The sequence below is a fragment of the Diabrotica virgifera genome, chromosome 4 (assembly GCF_917563875.1).
Source record: "Diabrotica virgifera virgifera chromosome 4, PGI_DIABVI_V3a".
Taxonomy (NCBI): domain Eukaryota; kingdom Metazoa; phylum Arthropoda; class Insecta; order Coleoptera; family Chrysomelidae; genus Diabrotica; species Diabrotica virgifera.
Window position 1 is genome coordinate 154,694,187 of NC_065446.1, and position 19,412 is coordinate 154,713,598.

Here is a 19,412-nt window from a genome sequence, read left to right on the forward strand (position 1 = left end):
GTCAGGACGTGTGTAGCGTTGTTGGCCTGAGTTCTGACTCCAACACGGCTGAATAATTTTTAACAATCTATACGGATTTCTTTTGTAAAGTGGTGGACACAAATTACGTGTTAAACTATGCTAAGGTCTATAATATACAGTGATGAGCGTCCTAATAACCGGCAAAATAGCTCAAAAGATGGAAAACATATTAAACCGTGAGATAAAAAGAAATAAAACTAGTAGAGTTGTTACATTTAGCGTTAGTAACATATAAATTGACATTATATTGATTGTTTCCCACCTTTAGACGTATCAGAGGAGTATGCCAACTAAAAATGTCACTGTGACAGTGGCATTTCTCAAATTCGTCCGATACGTCTAAAGGTGGGAAATAATCAATATAATGTCAATCTATAAGTTACTATCGCTAAATTTAACAACTCCACAAGGTTCATCTCTTTTTATCTCACAACTTAATTATGTTTTCCATCTTTTGCGTTATTTTGTCGGTTATTAGTGCGTTATTACTGTAGAGTATAATTATAATTTACTACTTGATGCCATATAGTGCTAGTCTAAAGTCCGTACCCCTCTCGTATCTTTTGAACGGTTATACCTATAATAGTGAAATTTGGTGGGAGCAAATAAACAGACGTAAGCTTTTTAACTAGTCATAACAGGTGACGTAATTATGACAGATGACTGTACAGAGCCACTGTGACAGATAATTTTAAATGGGACCTTATGGCAAGTGATACCTCGTTTGAAAGGTATTGAAAACACCTATTCAGGCATACTAATTTTGTTTGAGTTTAAGCTAATTCTGATGAATAAATGAAATAAATATAAAATTGTAGTTTCGCATTTAATTCATAAAAATTCGACCCCCTTGTAACGGTCACATTACGAAATTAGATCTTTAATTATTTTTATAAGTATTTCCCCTCGGTCTCTCATTTGATTTCTTTCAACTTCTCTAATTTTCTCGTAAATAAATATTTACGTGACGTCACACTTCAGAGTATGGAACATACTCTACACCTCGGGTAATAATTTGATTCGTGTGCTGACAATTTGACGTTTTGCTCTGTGAAGTGGCGAGACGAGAGACTTCACTTGTGGTTGGGAATTTGGTTAGTATGGATGGCGGGTGAGGATCAAATTTGGAGGTTAGACCTCGTGTTAATAAAAATGTGTGACTTTTGAATTATGGATCACCAAACCTATCTAGGAGTGTTTGGGAATACAGAAGGTATTAATCCAATGGGGTTTACAGCATAACATCATCGTATCACACGGTAAATAGCAATATCTGTGTTTTATAAATAGTTTTTATAACCATTGTTGTCACTCTTGTTCAAGGTGACATAATATATAATCTTTCTGATGTGTGTGATGTGTAAAATTCAATGAATTGTTCTTTTAATTATTCTACTAATTACGAGTAATATCTTTTCATTATTCCCATATCTATAGATAATATTCATTCAGAGAAAATTCTAATATTTTTAACCTTTGGTTATACTAAAGTCACTTTCAATATCACTTATCAGTCCTATAATAATTATTTTAAAGAAATCATATTTATTCTGTATTTAAATCCTAAATCCACATGTCTGTAATGAGAACTCACATAAACTTTGTCAAGGTCAAGTACTTCAGTAATTAAGAGGTCTCTTTTTGTGTGTTTTTTTTATTACTATCTATCCAAAAAAACACTTTCCTAGTTTTCTTCTTTCTTTCTTTGATTGGTCGTACACATAAGAAATTGAAGTAAACGGGAATTTTGTGTTTTTAGCCATCCATGTGAAATCTTAAATAACACCTCGAAACACCAAGAGGCCAAACTCCAACCATAAGTCACTGGGAGTAGTTACTTGGGGAACAAGCCTTTTGGGGGCATTCCAGCTCCTTTTCGTATTAGCACTTGGACCTACAGGAGGCATGATTTTTGCACTATCCTAGTGCTCATTTCCGGGGATGCGCCAGCAACCTATTTAGGAGTCGTTCGAGTTTGTTTGAGAACTACCAGTGGGTGACATTAGTAACTATTGTGTGTTTATCTCCTGTTTTATTTTAATGCACTGTTTATTAATTTTGTTTCAGATTTAGTTTACCTATTTATATAACATATTTGTATATTATGGTATTAAGTTCCCAAACTCATGTATCATTTTGCGGTACTGTACGTTGAGCTCTGCGTATTTGCCCAAAAGTTATTACTTCTAATATTTTATTGTTTATTTAGGTCGATTTCATGTCATTATGTAAATTTAGGTTGTACTATTTGCTTGTTTCCCAAATATGTTATTTATTCGCTTTATTTCATTTGTTCAGTTAATTCGTCGCTACTTTATTTTATTGCATTTGCTCGGGTAATTTAGGTCATCGTTTGGGTATTTATCTTAGCTTCATTTTTATAACTTTTATTAATGCATTTGCTTAATTCATCATGGTATTTTCTCTTCGCCAGGCTTGTGCCTATTTATTTATATTACTTTTAATATTTCGGGTTTTAATTCAGTTGTACGTAGCAAGCGTACTATAACCATTGGGTAGAAATCTCATGTGAGTTGTACCCTATATGTAAGTGAGAGGCACTTAGGTAATTTTGTAACAGATAACATTATTGTAGTTATCTCAAATATAACTATGTAAAACTTGTGATTGTATAGTCACAGTATATGCTTTATATAACTCAGATATTGTCAAAGATCTAGTAGTTATTTTTAATAAATATTTATTTATTTTGTATATATCATTTATTTTTATTATTCCTTTATGTTCATTATTACAGATTTAATTTATTTAATATTTAACAGCAGTGTAAGATACCTGGGAAAGTGATCGAAGATCATTTTCTTGGCGCCCATGATTTGTTAGTTTTATTTATTTTGATCGTCTTTAGAAATCATTCATCTTCATTAATTTTTAGTATATTATTCTTATTTTATTATTTCACCTTTTAGTCATCATTATTATTAACTTAGAGCTACTGTTCTTCGACAGGCATGCAAACGAGCCGTATCCATCCTTGAGTGTCAAGTTGTTCTCTTGCATCTCTTGCTAGCCAACTCTATTTAGTTTGCCTCTGTCTCTTCCCATTCCTACGTCTATCCCTTTTAATTCCCGTTTCTTCAGTACTACTGCACTTTAGTAGTAATTTTTCATACTTCGGCTTCGACGCTGAAGCCCCTTCATTTTTATTTTCATAATAGCCACAACTATTAGTTATCTAGTTTTCTTACTTCTGTTGGAGTATATCCTTCTTTTTACTTTCACTCCAACAGAAGTTTTCTTATTTTTGTTACATTGGCGCCCAACGTGGGGCCAACCGTTTATGGTTCTAAGACAGTAGTCCTTTTAGTTCATTTCTTTTTTCTTTTATGGAATTTTCTGTATTATTACCTTTTTGATATCTTTGTATACATGTTATTTCTGATTTATTTTTGTCGTTAAATTTTTTATTAATACTAAACAGGTAGACTTATACTGCTTTTCTTTGTTTATGATTAGTTTATTTTCGATACCTCATTTTTTATTAGGTTTAGTGGTACAGCTCATATTGTAGTTTGAATTTTGTATTTTTATTGGAAACTTATTTATGTATTTAGACTGAGTATACATAACTGACTTATGTTCTATTATGATAAATTTTTATTCCTTTTACCAATGGTAGTATGTTTGCTCGTACAATTAATCGGTGACTATATGCACATATTTTTTTTCTAATATGGTTATATTTTATACATAACTAGAAATCATTTTCAGTATTTAGGTACTTTATTTACTTTATTGATTTGATTTTTTATATATTTTGCTGGCATTTTTGATTTGTTGGTGTGTCGCTAATATTTTCTCCATATGTATATTTGTCTTACAAACTTTAGATTATATTTTATATTTGTTATTTTTGATATTTGGGTTGTTTGGTAAGACAGGCACACACCACAAAGTAATATCAGTCCAGAACATTAGCTTCTATACATGATACGTTGAGTTCGCATGGTTCGGATGATTACAGATGGTCATCTAACTTTATTTTTCTTTAATTGGTAGTGTTAAACATAACAATTTTAATTATTGTATGGTAAAGTAGTTCCATTATCCATCTCACCTTCTAGTTTGTTAATTTTGATAATAATATTATATTAATGTGGGTACCATAATATAATCCTTATATAAATCAGATACTTTAGGTTGAGATTCAAATATAAATTCGTTATTAGTTAGGAAACATTGATACTATTTTTCAATTAAGTTATAGAATAATCTTCAGAAGAAGATTACCTTAACAGTGTTGTTCAAGCTAATCTCTTCTTCTGTTTGTCTTTAGCTTAGCTCAATCTTTAGTATGGTTAGAAATTTTAGTCTGATATTTTTTATCATCCGATAATGCAGGTACCTACATACATTGCTTGATTTCATCTTTGGCTTTGTTGTTGATGACTTTATTTATGAATTTATTACTTATTAGTTTAATTATTAGTAGTACTTTATGTATGAGTTTATTTTTTTTGTATTATACATGATGCATTTTAATTATTAGTATGAGTCAATATTATTCATTGCTGATCCTGTCAGTAGGATTACACAATTAATAATAAGTTCACTTGTATTTTTGTTTAGTTTTGCACACCTAACCCCTAAGTTAGTAGGGTTGTTAACTTATTATATATTTATATAGTTGGATAGGAGAGCTCATACAAGTACTCTTGTTTAATATGGATATTATGATGGAACTATGTTACACTATCATATCTCAGGTTATGTGTTATATTATTTTGAATATTTGATTACTTATTAATTTTTATTATTTTTTATATCTTGTTATTGGATTTGCCATATTGGAAAGATGTGGTTTTTATTTTTTATTAGGTTACTCTATTGACACTTGTCTCCAATATTTTAAATATTTTATAATAATTCAGACCCTTATTTCCTATACAGTATGATTCTGGAATTAGTTTGGAATTTTGATGTATGTATGAATTCTTGAGTCTTTCATATTTCTTCTTAGAAACTAGTCTGTTGATGCTCAAAGTTGGTGAATACGTGGGTTCGAAGTTCAGCAAGGCGCCATTGCTATCCAATTTCGCAATCTATGTTTTTCATTGCAGAGTAGACAGATGTTAATCTATCATAATATTTCTTGTCAGGAAATGTCTGCAGCAGGTCCTAACCATTCTAGTGTTAGTCCAATTATTCCAGTTATATTTTTACCATTTGATAGGGAAGTGTTTAGTTTATATTATGTCTCGTACTTCATAGTATGTCTGTTTTTTGACTATCCCTATACACAGTAGATCCCTTAATTTAGTATTTGAGGTGTTTAGACAAATGAGTTGTTCATTTGAGTATATTCCCACTTCTTTCCTTAGGCATTAGTTTTGCTATTGAGATTCAGGAATATATTCCTGGATAATTCTATGTATGCGAGAACGCATAAATCTACAGTTTTATTCAAAATTGGTTGCTCATTCTCGTCACATATTTTTTTCCTATCACTTATCATAGTGCCATAGAACTTGTAAGTTCACCATTCCATTCTGTTTTCTTTCTTACTTATTCTTACGTTATTAGTACTTTATCTGAGTCTGGTTATTCTCATACATCTGTTGTAGCAACATGCTATAGTTCGCGAATACCAGCACGAATTAAGTTTATGTAGTTTCTATAATATTTTAGTCAATACACTATAGGTATTTATCATACCTTTGATTTAGTTTGGTTACATCTCTGTTACTTAGTCTGTTAGTAATTTTTTTTCTGACTTATTTTGGATTAGTTAGTTTGGATAGGTTCATATTACCGGATGAGGGTGTATGTAGACCTAATTTATTTATTTTGTTCAGTATTAGTTACCATTGGATCCAATAATTTAGTTTATTTAGCATTAGTAAGAATTGGTCCATAAATTTGCCTGATCGTTCTTCTTTGGATATGCTCTTATATAAATCTGGTGTCCATTGATAGTCCGATTCTGGATAAGTGTCCGATTCTTCATTTATTTTGTGTATTTGGTTGGATAGGTTCGTATTACCGGATGTGGGTGTACGTAGACCTGATCTGTTTATGTGGTTTAGTATTGGTGTGAATTGGTCCATAAATCTTCCTGGTCGTTCTTCTTTGGATATGCTATTATGAATCTGGTGTCCACTGAGAGTCTGACTTTGGATTAAGTGTCCGATGTCACATCTATTTTGGTTATTGAGATTTGGATTCCTTTGGTATGGTTATTATTGGTATTATTTGGCATTTGTGAGAATTGTTCCATAAATCTTCCTGACTGTTCTTCTCTGGATATACTATTATGAATCGGGTGTCCATTGTTAGTTCAATTTTGGATTAAGTGTTCAATTCTTTACTTACTTTAGTTACTGATTTTTTTTTAATTCACTTTGGTATATTTACTCTTGATATGGTTCGAATTGGCTCACACCTTTTCCGGGTTGTTCCGTCCTTGGATATACCCTTTATAAATCTGATGTCCATGGATAGTTCAATTTTGGTTTTAGTGCCAAATTCGACACTTAGTTATTATTATGAACTTTAGTACAATATTTAGTTTTGTTTTGACTTTTAAGCAATATTATGTCAATATTTGGTAGCAGAGAGTAACATAGTAACATTTTAGTGTGAATTTGAGTCATATATTAATTTATTTTTCCTTGAACATTAATTTATGCTTATTGGTAATCTTGCGAATCAACGTGGATTGTTAGACTATGTATTGCAAAGTTAGTTGTTATTATTTTGAAGTTTAGGAAAAAAAAATTTATTGATAAAATTTTTTTCCCGAGTAGAAGTGGATTGTAACGGTCACGTTACGAAATTAGATCTTTAATTATTTTTATAATTATTTCCCCTCGGTCTCTCATTTGATTTCTTTCAACTTCTCTAATTTTCTCGTAAATAAATATTTACGTGACGTCACACTTCAGAGTATGGAACATACTCTACACCTCGGGTAATAATTTGATTCGTGTGCTGAGAATTTGACGTTTTGCTCTGTGAAGTGGCGAGACGAGAGACTTCACTTGTGGTTGGGAATTTGGTTAGTATGGATGGCGGGTGAGGATCAAATTTGGAGGTTAGACCTCGTGTTAATAAAAATGTGTGACTTTTGAATTATGGATCACCAAACCTATCTAGGAGTGTTTGGGAATACAGAAGGTATTAATCCAATGGGGTTTACAGCATAACATCATCTTATCACACGGTAAATAGCAATATCTGTGTTTTATAAATAGTTTTTATAACCATTGTTGTCACTCTTGTTCAAGGTGACATAATATATAATCTTTCTGATGTGTGTGATGTGTAAATTTATTCAGTGAATTGTTCTTTTAATTATTCTACTATTTACGAGTAATATCTTTTAATTATTCCCATATCTATAGATAATATTCATTCAGAGAAAATTCTAATATTTTTAACTTTTGGTTATAGGCCTTGGGCCCGCATATACAATTATTATTTATGACCACACCGTTGAAACTTTTTGTACTTGTTATTTGGGTGGAGTCGGACAAATTTTGAGCTTGGCGCATTATGGTAGTGGGGCGTTTGTCTGTCAAGCGGTGACGAAGTTGTCAACTTTATGCAAGAAAAAAATTTATTACCACATTGGTCATTCTATTTTAATCAATGGATTTTATCATATAAACAACGAAAACAATTTTGTCGGACAAAAATATTGGGGCATACGACGCGTCGGACACGCTAAATATGTCAAATTTATGAAAATAATAAATTTATTACCACATGGATAATTTTAACGGTATCTACCATAAAGCATTTTTACAATAATGTGGTAACCTTGTCGGACAATTTTCACGGGGCATATGCACAGTCGGACGCGCCGAAGATGTCAATTTCCTGAAATTTTTTTATTTACAACCATTTTTCCGACCACATTAGTAGGTTATAAGTAATTATATTCTTAATCAAAAAATCAAAGTGTCGGACAAAAATATTGGGGCAACTCGACAGTCGGACAAAAAATTTAATTTTTATTAGTAAACTATACTTCCCAATTATGCTGGGTTCGTGCATCCCTTATTTTACAACCATTTTTCCGACAAAAGTAGTAGGTTACAAGTAATTATATTCTTAAACAAAAAATGTAATTGTCTGACAAAAATGTTGGGGCAAACGAACAGAAAACTTAATTCTTTTAGGCTATCGACGAGGAGGTATTATCAAAAAAAAAATTAAAACAGAGTTTCTCGGTTACTTTTGAATCGATTTAGCTGAAAATTGGTACACACACTAAGTAAAGCATTTAAAAGGGTATGACGTAGGTCGGAACCCAAAATTTTCTTAAAAAATTTTCCGACAAGAGGGAAAATTTTAGAAAAATTGTGATCTGATAATGTGTGTATATACTCCTTGAACAACGACAAACATCGTTCTGTATTTTTTTCTCGAATTAAAAAAAAAATTTCAGCACATGTATCAGGTTATAAGTAGTTATATTCCAAATCAAAAAATCTAAGTGCCCGACATAAATAGTGGGGCACATCCAAAGTCGGACAAAAAATTTAATTTTTATTAATAAACTATACTTTTAAAATATTCTGGGTTCGTGCATCCCTTATCTTTACAACCATTTTTCCGACAAAAGTAGTAGGATACAAGTAATTATACTCTTAAACAAAAAATGTAATTGTCTGACAAAAATGTTGGGGCAAACGAACAGGAAACTTAATTCTTTTAGGCTATAAACGAGGAGGTATTATCCAAAAATATTTTAAAACAGTTTTTCTCTTTTATTTTTGAATCGATTTAGCTGAAAATTGGTACACACACCAAGTAAAACATTTAAAAAGGTATGACGTAGAGCTGTACCCAAAGTTTTCCAAAAAAAAATTTCGGACAAGAGGGAAAATTTTAGAAAAATTGTGATCTGATATTTGCGTACATACTCCTTGAACAACGACAAACATCGTTCTGTAGTTTTTTTTCTCGAAATAAAAAAAAATTTCCAACACAAGTATCAGGTTATAAGTAGTTATATTCCAAATGAAAAAATCTAAGTGTCCGACAAAAATATTGGGGCAAATCCAAAGTCGGGCAAAAAATTTAATTTTTATTAATAAACTGTCTTTTAAAAAATACTGGGTTCGTGCAACCCTTACCTTTAAAACCATTTTTCCGACAACATTAGTAGGTTATAAGTAATTATATTCTTAATCAAAAAATCAAAGTGTCCGACAAAAATATTGGGGCAACTCGACAGTCGGACAAAAAATTTTATTTTTATTAGTAAACTATACTTCCAAATTATGCTGGGTTCGTGCATCCCTTATCTTTACAACCATTTTTCCGACAAAAGTTGTAGGTTACAAGTAATTATATTCTAAAACAAAAAATGTAATTGTCTGACAAAAATGTTGGGGCAAACGAACAGAAAACTTAATTCTTTTAGGCTATCGACGGGGAGGTATTATCAAAAAAAATTTTTAAAACAATGTTTCACGGTTACTTTTGAATCGATTTAGCTGAAAATTGGTACACACTAAGTAAAGCATTTAAAAGGGTATGACGTAGGTCGGAACCCAAAATTTTCTTAAAAACTTTTCCGACAAGAGGGAAAATTTTAGAAAAATTGTGATCTGATAATTTGTGTACATACTCCTTGAACAACGACAAACATCGTTCTGTATTTTTTTTCTGGAATTAAAAAAAAATTTCAGCACATGTATCAGGTTTTACGTAGTTATATTAAAAAATCAAAAAATCTAAGTGCCCGACATAAATAGTGGGGCACATCCAAAATCGGACAAAAAATTTAATTTTTATTAATAAACTATACTTTTAAACTATTCTGGGTCCGTGCATCCCTTATCTTTACAACCATTTTTCCGACAAAAGTAGTAGGATACAAGTAATTATACTCTTAAACAAAAAATGTAATTGTCTGACAAAAATGTTGGGGCAAACGAACAGGAAACTTAACTCTTTTAGGCTATGGACGAGGAGGTATTATCCAAAAATATTTTAAAACAGTTTTTCTCGGTTATTTTTGAATCGATTTAGCTGAAAATTGGTACACACACTAAGTAAAATATTTAAAAGGGTATGACGTAGAGCTGTACCCAAAATTTTCCCAAAAAAATTTCGGACAAGAGGGAAAATTTTAGAAAAATTGTGATCTGATATTTGCGTACATACACCTTGAACAACGACAAACATCGTTCTGTAGTTTTTTTTCTCGAAATAAAAAAAAAATTTCCGACACAAGTATCAGGTTATAAGTAGTTATATTCCAAATCAAAAAATTTAAGTGTCCGACAAAAATATTGGGGCAAATCCAAAGTCGGGCAAAAAATTTAATTTTTATTGATAAACTATACTTTTAAATTATGCTGGGTTCGTGTACCCCTTATCTTTACAACCATTTTTCCGACAAAGGTAGTAAGTTACAAGTAATTATATTCTTAAACAAAAAATGTAATTGTTTGACAAAAATCTTGGGGCAAACGAACAAAAAACTTAATTCTTTTAGGCTATCGACGAGAAAGTAATATCAAAAAATTTTAAAAGAGCTTTCCCGGTCATTTTTGAATCGATTTAGCTCAAAATTGGTACACACACTAAGTAAAACATTTAAAAGGGTATGACGTAGAGATGTACCCAAAATTTTCTTAAAAAACTTTCCGAAAAGAGGGAAAATTTTAGAGAAATTGTGATCTGATATTTGCTTACATACTCCTTGAACAGCGACAAACATCGTTCTGTATTTTTTTTCCAATTAAAAAAATTTCCGACGCAAGTATAAGGTTATAAGTAGTTATATTGTAAATCAAAAAATCTAAGTGTCCGACAAAAATATTGGGTCAAATCCAAAGTCGGACAAAAAATTTAATTTTTATTAATAAACTGTCTTTTAAAAAATACTGGGTTCGTGCAACCCTTACCTTTAAAACCATTTTTCCGACAACATTAGTAGGTTATAAGTAATTATATTCTTAATCAAAAAATCAAAGTGTCGGACAAAAATATTGGGGCAACTCGACAGTCGGACAAAAAATTTAATTTTTATTAGTAAACTATACTTTCAAACTATGCTGGGTTCGTGCATCCCTTATCTTTACAACCATTTTTCCGACAAAAGTAGTAGGTTACAAGTAATTATATTAAACAAAAAATGTAATTGTCTGACCAAAATGTTGGGGCAAACGAACAGGAAACTTAATTCTTTTAGGCTATGGACGAGGAGGTATTATCCAAAAATATTTTAAAACAGTTTTTCTCGGTTATTTTTGAATCGACTTAGCTGAAAATTGGTACACACACTAAGTAAAACATTTAAAAGGGTATGGCGTAGAGTTGTACCCAAAATTTTCCCAAAAAAATTTCGGACAAGAGTTAAAATTTTAGAAAAATTGTGATCTGATATTTGCGTACATACTCCTTGAACAACGACAAACATCGTTCTGTAGTTTTTTTTCTCGAAATAAAAAAAAATTTCCGATATAAGTATCAGGTTATAAGTAGTTATATTCCAAATCAAAAAATCTAAGTGTCGGACAAAAATATTGGGGCAAATCCAAAGTCGGACAAAAAATTTAATTTTTATTGATAAACTATACTTTTAAATTATGCTGGGTTCGTGTATCCCTTATCTTTACAACCATTTTTCCGACAAAGGTAGTAAGTTACAAATAATTATATTCTTAAACAAAAAATGTAATTGTCTGACAAAAATGTTGGGGCAAACGAACAGAAAACTTAATTCTTTTAGGCTATCGACGAGGAGGTATTATCAAAAAAAAATTTGAAAACAGTGTTTCTCGGTTACTTTTGAATCGATTTAGCTGAAAATTGGTACACACTAAGTAAACCATTTAAAAGGGTATGACGTAGAGCTGTACCCAAAATTTTCCCAAAACAATTTCCGACAAGAGGGAAAATTTTAGAAAAATTGTGATCTGATAATTTGTGTACATACTCCTTGAACAACGACAAACATCGTTCTCTATTTTTTTCTGGAATTAAAAAAAAATTTCAGCACATGTATCAGGTTTTAAGTAGTTATATTAAAAAATCAAAAAAATCTAAGTGTCCGACATAAATAGTGGGGCAAATCCAAAATCGGACAAAAAATTTAATTTTTATTAATAAACTATACTTTTAAACTATTCTGGCTTCGTGCATCCCTTATCTTTACAACCATTTTTCCGACAAAAGTAGTAAGCTGCAAGTAATTATACTCTTGAACAAAAAATGTAATTGTCTGACAAAAGTGTTGGGGCAAACGAACAGGAAACTTAATTCTTTTAGGCTATGGACGAGGAGGTATTATCCAAAAATATTTTAAAACAGTTTTCTCGGTAATTTTTGAATCGATTTAGCTGAAAATTGGTACAAACACTAAGTAAAACATTTAAAAGGGTATGACGTAGAGCTGTACCCAAAATTTTCCCAAAAAAATTTCCGACAAGAGGGAAAATTTTAGAAAAATTGTGATATGATATTTGCGTACATACTCTTTGAACAACGACAATCATGGTTCTGTAGTTTTTTTTCTCGAAATAAAAAAAATTTCCGACACAAGTATTAGGTTATAAGTAGTTATATTACAAATAAAAAAATCTAAGTGTCCGACAAAAATATTGGGGCAAATCCAAATTCGTACAAAAAATTTAATTTTTATTGATAAACTATACTTTTAAACTATGCTGGGTTCGTGTATCCCTTATCTTTACCACCATTTTTCCGACAAAAGTAGTAAGTTACAAGTAATTATACTCTTAAACAAAAAATGTAATTGTCTGACAAAAATCATGGGGCAAACGAACAGAAAACTTAATTCTTTTAGGCTATCGACGAGAAGGTATTATCAAAAAAATTTTTAAAACAGTTTTCTTGGTTATTTTTGAATCGATTTAGCTCAAAATTGGTAAACACACTAAGTAAAACATTTAAAATGGTAGACGCAGAGCTGTACTCAAAATTTTTCCAAAAAAATTTCCGACAAGAGGGAAACTTTTAGAAAAATTTTGATCTGATATTTGCGTACATACTCCTTGAACAACGACAAACATAGTTCTGTAGTTTTTTTTCTCGAAATAAAAAAAATTTCCGACACAAATCGGGTTATAAGTAGTTATATTCCAAATCAAAAAATCTAAGTGTCGGACAAAAATATTGGGGCAAATCCAAAGTCGGACAAAAAATTTAATGTTTATTAATAAACTATACTTTTAAATTATGCTGGGTTCGTGCATCCCTTATATTTACAACCATTTTTCCGACAAAGTAGTAAGTTACAACTAATTATATTCTTAACCAAAACATGTAACTGTCTGACAAAAATGTTGGGGCAAACGAACAGAAAACTTCATTATTTTAGGCTATCGACGAGGAGGTATTATCAAAAAAAATTTTAAAACAGTTTTTCTCGGTTATTTTTAGATCGATTTAGCTGAAAATTGTTACACACATTAAGTAAAAAATTTAAAAGGGTATGACTTGGAGAATGGAGAAGAAGACACAATGATGAACTCCAGACAATATACGGAGATGAAAACATAGTACGCTACATTAAATCAAACAGAATACGATGGGCGGGTCACGTACTAAGATCAAGTGACGAAAGACTTCTAAACGCCACATTCTGGGAAAGGCCCGATGGAAAAAGGTCAGTTGGTCGCCCAAGAAAGAGATGGAAGGACGCAGTAGCCAGTGATCTACGCAAAATGGGAGTACAGCAATAGGAAATAGCTGCTCAGGACCGACAACAATGGAGGAAAATAGTAAACGCGGCCAAGACTCACATAGAGTTGTAGAGCCAAATGATGATGATGATGATGATGACTTAGAGTTGTACCCAAAATTAATTTTGGGTATTAACTACAGTTACATTATTAACTACATTTTTTAACTACAGTTAAGAATTTAATATTCACCATTGTCGCGCATACGGGTAATATGAGCCGAGAAATACGTAATTTAATATGAAGTCAAAAATGTATAAAAATTAATTTTTTTTTTAAATTGTACCAAAACGCCCCATTATTTTTGTCCGACAAGTGATCCAATATGCATTACACATGGTAAAAAAACAGTACAAAATAAAAATAACATCTGTGGTAATAAATAAAAAATTTTCAGGAAATTGACATTTTCAGCGCGTCCGACTGCGCATATGCCCCGTGAAAATTGTCCGACAAGGTTACCACATTATTGTAAAAAGGTTTTATGGTAGATTTCGTTAAAATTAGCTATGTGGTAGTAAATTTATTATTTTCATAAATTTTAAGTTATTTTTCGGGTGTAACTACAATGATATTATGCTAAAAATGATGGTGTATCGCATATTTAAAATGCGTTTATCTCGAAAACGGTTGAGTTTAGGAAGATGAAAGAAGTATACCTTTTTTAAGTAAAACTAATAGGAAAATAAAAATTTTAATGTCAAAATTATACAGAGTGAGGGATAAAAAAAATTGAACGTCATAAATGAGTGCTGAAAGGCATATGTGGCGCCCTCTTGGCAATGCATAATTTTTGGTAAGGAATATAGATTTCTCGACCCAAGAAACCCCCAGATATAAAATTTCATGTTATTATCTCATACCTATCAGGAAATATTCAATAATAAATAAAAAAAAGTTTAACTTTGACACCCTGTATCTCGGCTATTATAAACTTTGTACTAAGGTAAGTTAGCTTAAATCGGCCTATTTTAACCTCAGGGACCTAAAGTTAAGCTATGGCCCATTCTTTACCAAACACCCTGTATGCATAAATATTACTTTTTATTTTAATTGTACCAAAACGCCCCATTATTTTTGTCCGACAAGTGATCCAATATGCATTACACATGTAAAAGAACAGTACAAAATAAAAACGACATCTGTGGTAATAAATAAAAAATTTTCAGGAAATTGATATCTTCGGCGCGTCCGACTGCGCATATGCCCCGTGAAAATTGTCCGACAAGGTTACCACATTATTGTAAAAAGGTTTTATGATAGATACCGTTAAAATTATCGATGTGGTAATAAATTTATTATTTTCATAAATTTTACATATTTAGCGTGGCCGACGCGTCATATGCCCCAATATTTTTGTCCGACAAAATTGTTTTCGTTGTTTATATGACAAAATCCATTGATTAAAATAGAATGACCAATGTGGTAATAAATTTTTTTCTTGCATAAAATTGACAACTTCGTCACCGCTTGACAGATAAACGCCCCACTACCATAATGCGCCAAGCTCAAAATTTGTCCGACTCCACCCAAATAACAAGTACAAAAAGTTTCAACGGTGTGGTCATAAATAATAATTGTATATGCGGGCCCAAGGCCTATTATACTAAAGTCACTTTCAATATCACTTATCAGTCTTATAATAATTATTTTAAAGAAATTAAATTTATTCTGTATTTAAATCCTAAATCCACATGTCTGTAATGAGAACTCACATAAACTTTGTCAAGGTCAAGTACTTCAGTAATTAAGAGGTCTCTTTTTGTGTGTTTTTTTTTATTACTATCTATCCAAAAAAACACTTTCCTAGTTTTCTTCTTTCTTTCTTTGATTGGTCGTACACATAAGAAATTGAAGTAAACGGGAATTTTGTGTTTTTAGCCATCCATGTGAAATCTTAAATAACACCTCGAAACACCAAGAGGCCAATCTCCAACCATAAGTCACTGGGAGTAGTTACTTGGGGAACAAGCTTTTTGGGGGAATTCCAGCTCCTTTTCGTATTAGCACTTGGACCTACAGGAGGCATGATTTTTGCACTATCCTAGTGCTCATTTCCGGGGATGCGCCAGCAACCTATTTAGGAGTCGTTCGGGTTTGTTTGGGAACTACCAGTGGGTGACATTAGTAACTATTGTGTGTTTATCTCCTATGATTTATTTTAATGCACTGTTTATTAATTTTGTTTCAGATTTAGTTTACCTATTTTTATAACATATTTGTATATTATGGTATTAAGTTCCCAAACTCATATATCATTTTGCGGTACTGTACGTTGAGCTCTGCATATTTGCCCAAAAGGTATTATTTCTAATATTTTATTAACGTAAAGACTGAAAAAGTTTTGTACACACTTATGACAACAGGTAAAAGGGGGAGAAGTGTACTTTTGAAGTGTGTAAAATTAATAATTCTTAGCTGAGCGCTTTCGGCTTATAAAGCCATCTTCGGAGCTATGCTACAATAAAAGATCTCTAATGAATAATTGATCTTAGAATTCAAAGTTTAACTTACGTCAAAAAGGTCAAAATACCACTATGAAGAGAGATGGGTTCCATTTATGATATGAAATACTTCTGTTTCTTATGTAGTTTTTTATTGGTTGGAAAAAACCTTGTCTGTCTGTTTAAAAAATTGTTCAATTTGCCGTTGGTTGTTTTTGTATCCAGAAAAGTTAAACATCAAGAACGAGCACAATGGACTTTCACACGAAAATTACATTATATATAAAACGAATATTTGATCATGGTAAGGTCAAAAAGACCTTACCATTTGAATACTGCGGTGTCAGATAGCAGAATGGTCGCCTCGCATGGAGGATTTTTAATGACAGTCGATGTAGACAGGGTGTGCTCGTTAAGGTGTCTTCACATTTTCTCATATAAAGTGACAGTTGACATATGACATTTTTAGCAATTGGATTGAACAACTTTTCAACAAAGTCTGTAGTTACATAAATCTGGTTTTTTAAAAATAATGAAATACATATTGAAAAGAGACTTAAGGTCTAGGATAAACCAATTGACAAGTTATCCTTCACAAACCAAACTCGAATCGGTTTTGAAAATTAATACATGATGTAAAGAAACTTGATGGTGAAGTTTTTTAGGAAGATGGGAAATAAATTAACCATGAATTTTGTGAAATGTGATTTTTAAAGAATAAGCTGCCAAATGATTTATTACAAATATTGTTTTAAATGATGCTTTAGTAAAGAATTAAAAAAATTTTTAAAAATTATTTTTTGATTGTATGAGGTCAAACTTCTTCCTCCAGAGTCTCCCACAAGAGTCTGAACAAAGGTTTATAGTTGTAATTAAGATTGATTTGTGTATTCAAGCAAAAATCAGGATTAAGTTTCATTTCTTTAGTTATCTCTAGATCTTCTAAAAGGTTCATTTGTCTATAGTTTTTGATTGGGATGTTATGTAAAATTGTACTGTTTTCGGAAGGAGAGAAGGAATGGTTGCTAAATTTAACATGATAACCAAAATTTGATTTTTCTGGATTGCTGAGATGTTCTTTGATCCTCTGAGATAGGGTCCTCATGGTCCTGCCCACATAAGTCATGTTACAATCCCCACAAGACAGTTTGTAAATACCACTTTTATTTAGTTTGTCGATTTTATCTTTGGTGTGGCTGAAGATGGATTTGATGTTATTTTTCGTTTTGAAAGATATGTTAAGGTTACTGACTTTATTACAAAGTAATCTTGATACTTTTTCTGAAATTGGCCCTAAGTAGGATGAGGATCTATAAATAGCTGTAGTGTTGGGTTCGTTCTCTGTGTTAAACGCTTGGTTTAGTCTCTTTTTGAGTATTGATCTTCTAATGACCTTATCTACAGTAGAAGAGGGGAAACCATTGTTGTTTGCTATTTGTTTAATAATTGAAATTTCGTTGTTGTAATTGTCTTGGGACATGGGGATGTTAAGAAGTCTGTGGACATAACATTGAATAGCTGCCATCTTATGTTGAAAAGGATGGTTAGATGATATGGGTATAATATGGTCTGTTTGAGTAGGTTTTCTAAATACTGAGTATTCTAAAGTAGTAGACGATGAAGAAGTGGAAGATGTATTCTTTTTGATGGTTAGGTCTAGAAAATTGATCATGTTGTTGGTTTCTAACTCTAGTGTGAACTTAATTGCTGGATGTAGGTTATTAATTATTGAAAGAATGTTGTTAGGTTCTGAAGGAGGACCTTCTATAAATGCTAAAATATCATTAACATATCTGTACCATAGGATTATTTGTCGATGTGAATGGACAAAATTATTTTCAAGAGAATCTAGGAAAAGATCTGCAAGTAGTGGGGATAAAGGATTTCCCATTGCTAGACCTTCTGGTTGTCTGTAAATTTTGTTGTTGAAGATGAAGAAATCTTGAGAAAGGCAAAATTGAAGTAGTGAGGTGATTTGAGTACATTTGTTGGGGTCTATGTTCTTTGAAATTAAAAGATTGTTGACAATTGGAATGGTTTCAAGTCTAGGAACATTAGTGAAAAGATTGGTTACGTCAAAAGAGACCATAGTAAAATTGTTTGGGAGGTTAGTTGAAGAAAGTTTGGATATTAAATCAAGAGTGTTTTTGATAGTATATTTTGGAGTATAATTAAGAAGATCCTGGAGAAGTGTGTTGATAAATTTGGCTAATGGAGCTAGTGGTGTATTGACGAAACTGACTACAGGTCTTATTGGAACATTGACCTTATGGATTTTGGGAAGACCTTAGAGTCGTGGCATTGAAGGATTGCTAGAAATCAAAGTTTTTGGATTTATTTTAGATTCTTGAAATAAATTTGTAGCATTTGAGATGTTAGTTTTAAGTTCATTTATCATTTTGTTCTTAAAACTAACATCTCAAATGCTACAAATTTATTTCAAGAATCTAAAATAAATCCAAAAACTTTGATTTCTAGCAGTCCTTCAATGCCACGACTCTACGGTCTTCCCAAAATCCATAAGGTCAATGTTCCAATAAGACCTGTAGTCAGTTTCGTCAATACACCACTAGCTCCATTAGCCAAATTTATCAACACACTTCTCCAGGATCTTCTTAATTATACTCCAAAATATACTATCAAAAACACTCTTGATTTAATATCCAAACTTTCTTCAACTAACCTCCCAAACAATTTTACTATGGTCTCTTTTGACGTAACCAATCTTTTCACTAATGTTCCTAGACTTGAAACCATTCCAATTGTCAACAATCTTTTAATTTCAAAGAACATAGACCCCAACAAATGTACTCAAATCACCTCACTACTTCAATTTTGCCTTTCTCAAGATTTCTTCATCTTCAACAACAAAATTTACAGACAACCAGAAGGTCTAGCAATGGGAAATCCTTTATCCCCACTACTTGCAGATCTTTTCCTAGATTCTCTTGAAAATAATTTTGTCCATTCACATCCACAAATAATCCTATGGTACAGATATGTTGATGATATTTTAGCATTTATAGAAGGTCCTCCTTCAGAACCTAACAACATTCTTTCAATAATTAATAACCTACATCCAGCAATTAAGTTCACACTAGAGTTAGAAACCAACAACATGATCAATTTTCTAGACCTAACCATCAAAAAGAATACATCTTCCACTTCTTCATCGTCTACTACTTTAGAATACTCAGTATTTAGAAAACCTACTCAAACAGACCATATTATACCCATATCATCTAACCATCCTTTTCAA

General features: G+C 31.5%; 1 long non-coding RNA gene across 1 annotated transcript; it reads left to right on the forward strand.

Annotated features, from left to right (window-relative positions):
• Positions 1-272: 272 nt before the first annotated feature.
• LOC126883190 (uncharacterized) lies at positions 273-16,833 on the forward strand. Its single transcript, XR_007697552.1, has 3 exons — positions 273-1,280; positions 1,781-7,204; positions 15,591-16,833. It is a non-coding gene; the product is annotated as an uncharacterized LOC126883190 (long non-coding RNA).
• Positions 16,834-19,412: the final 2,579 nt, after the last annotated feature.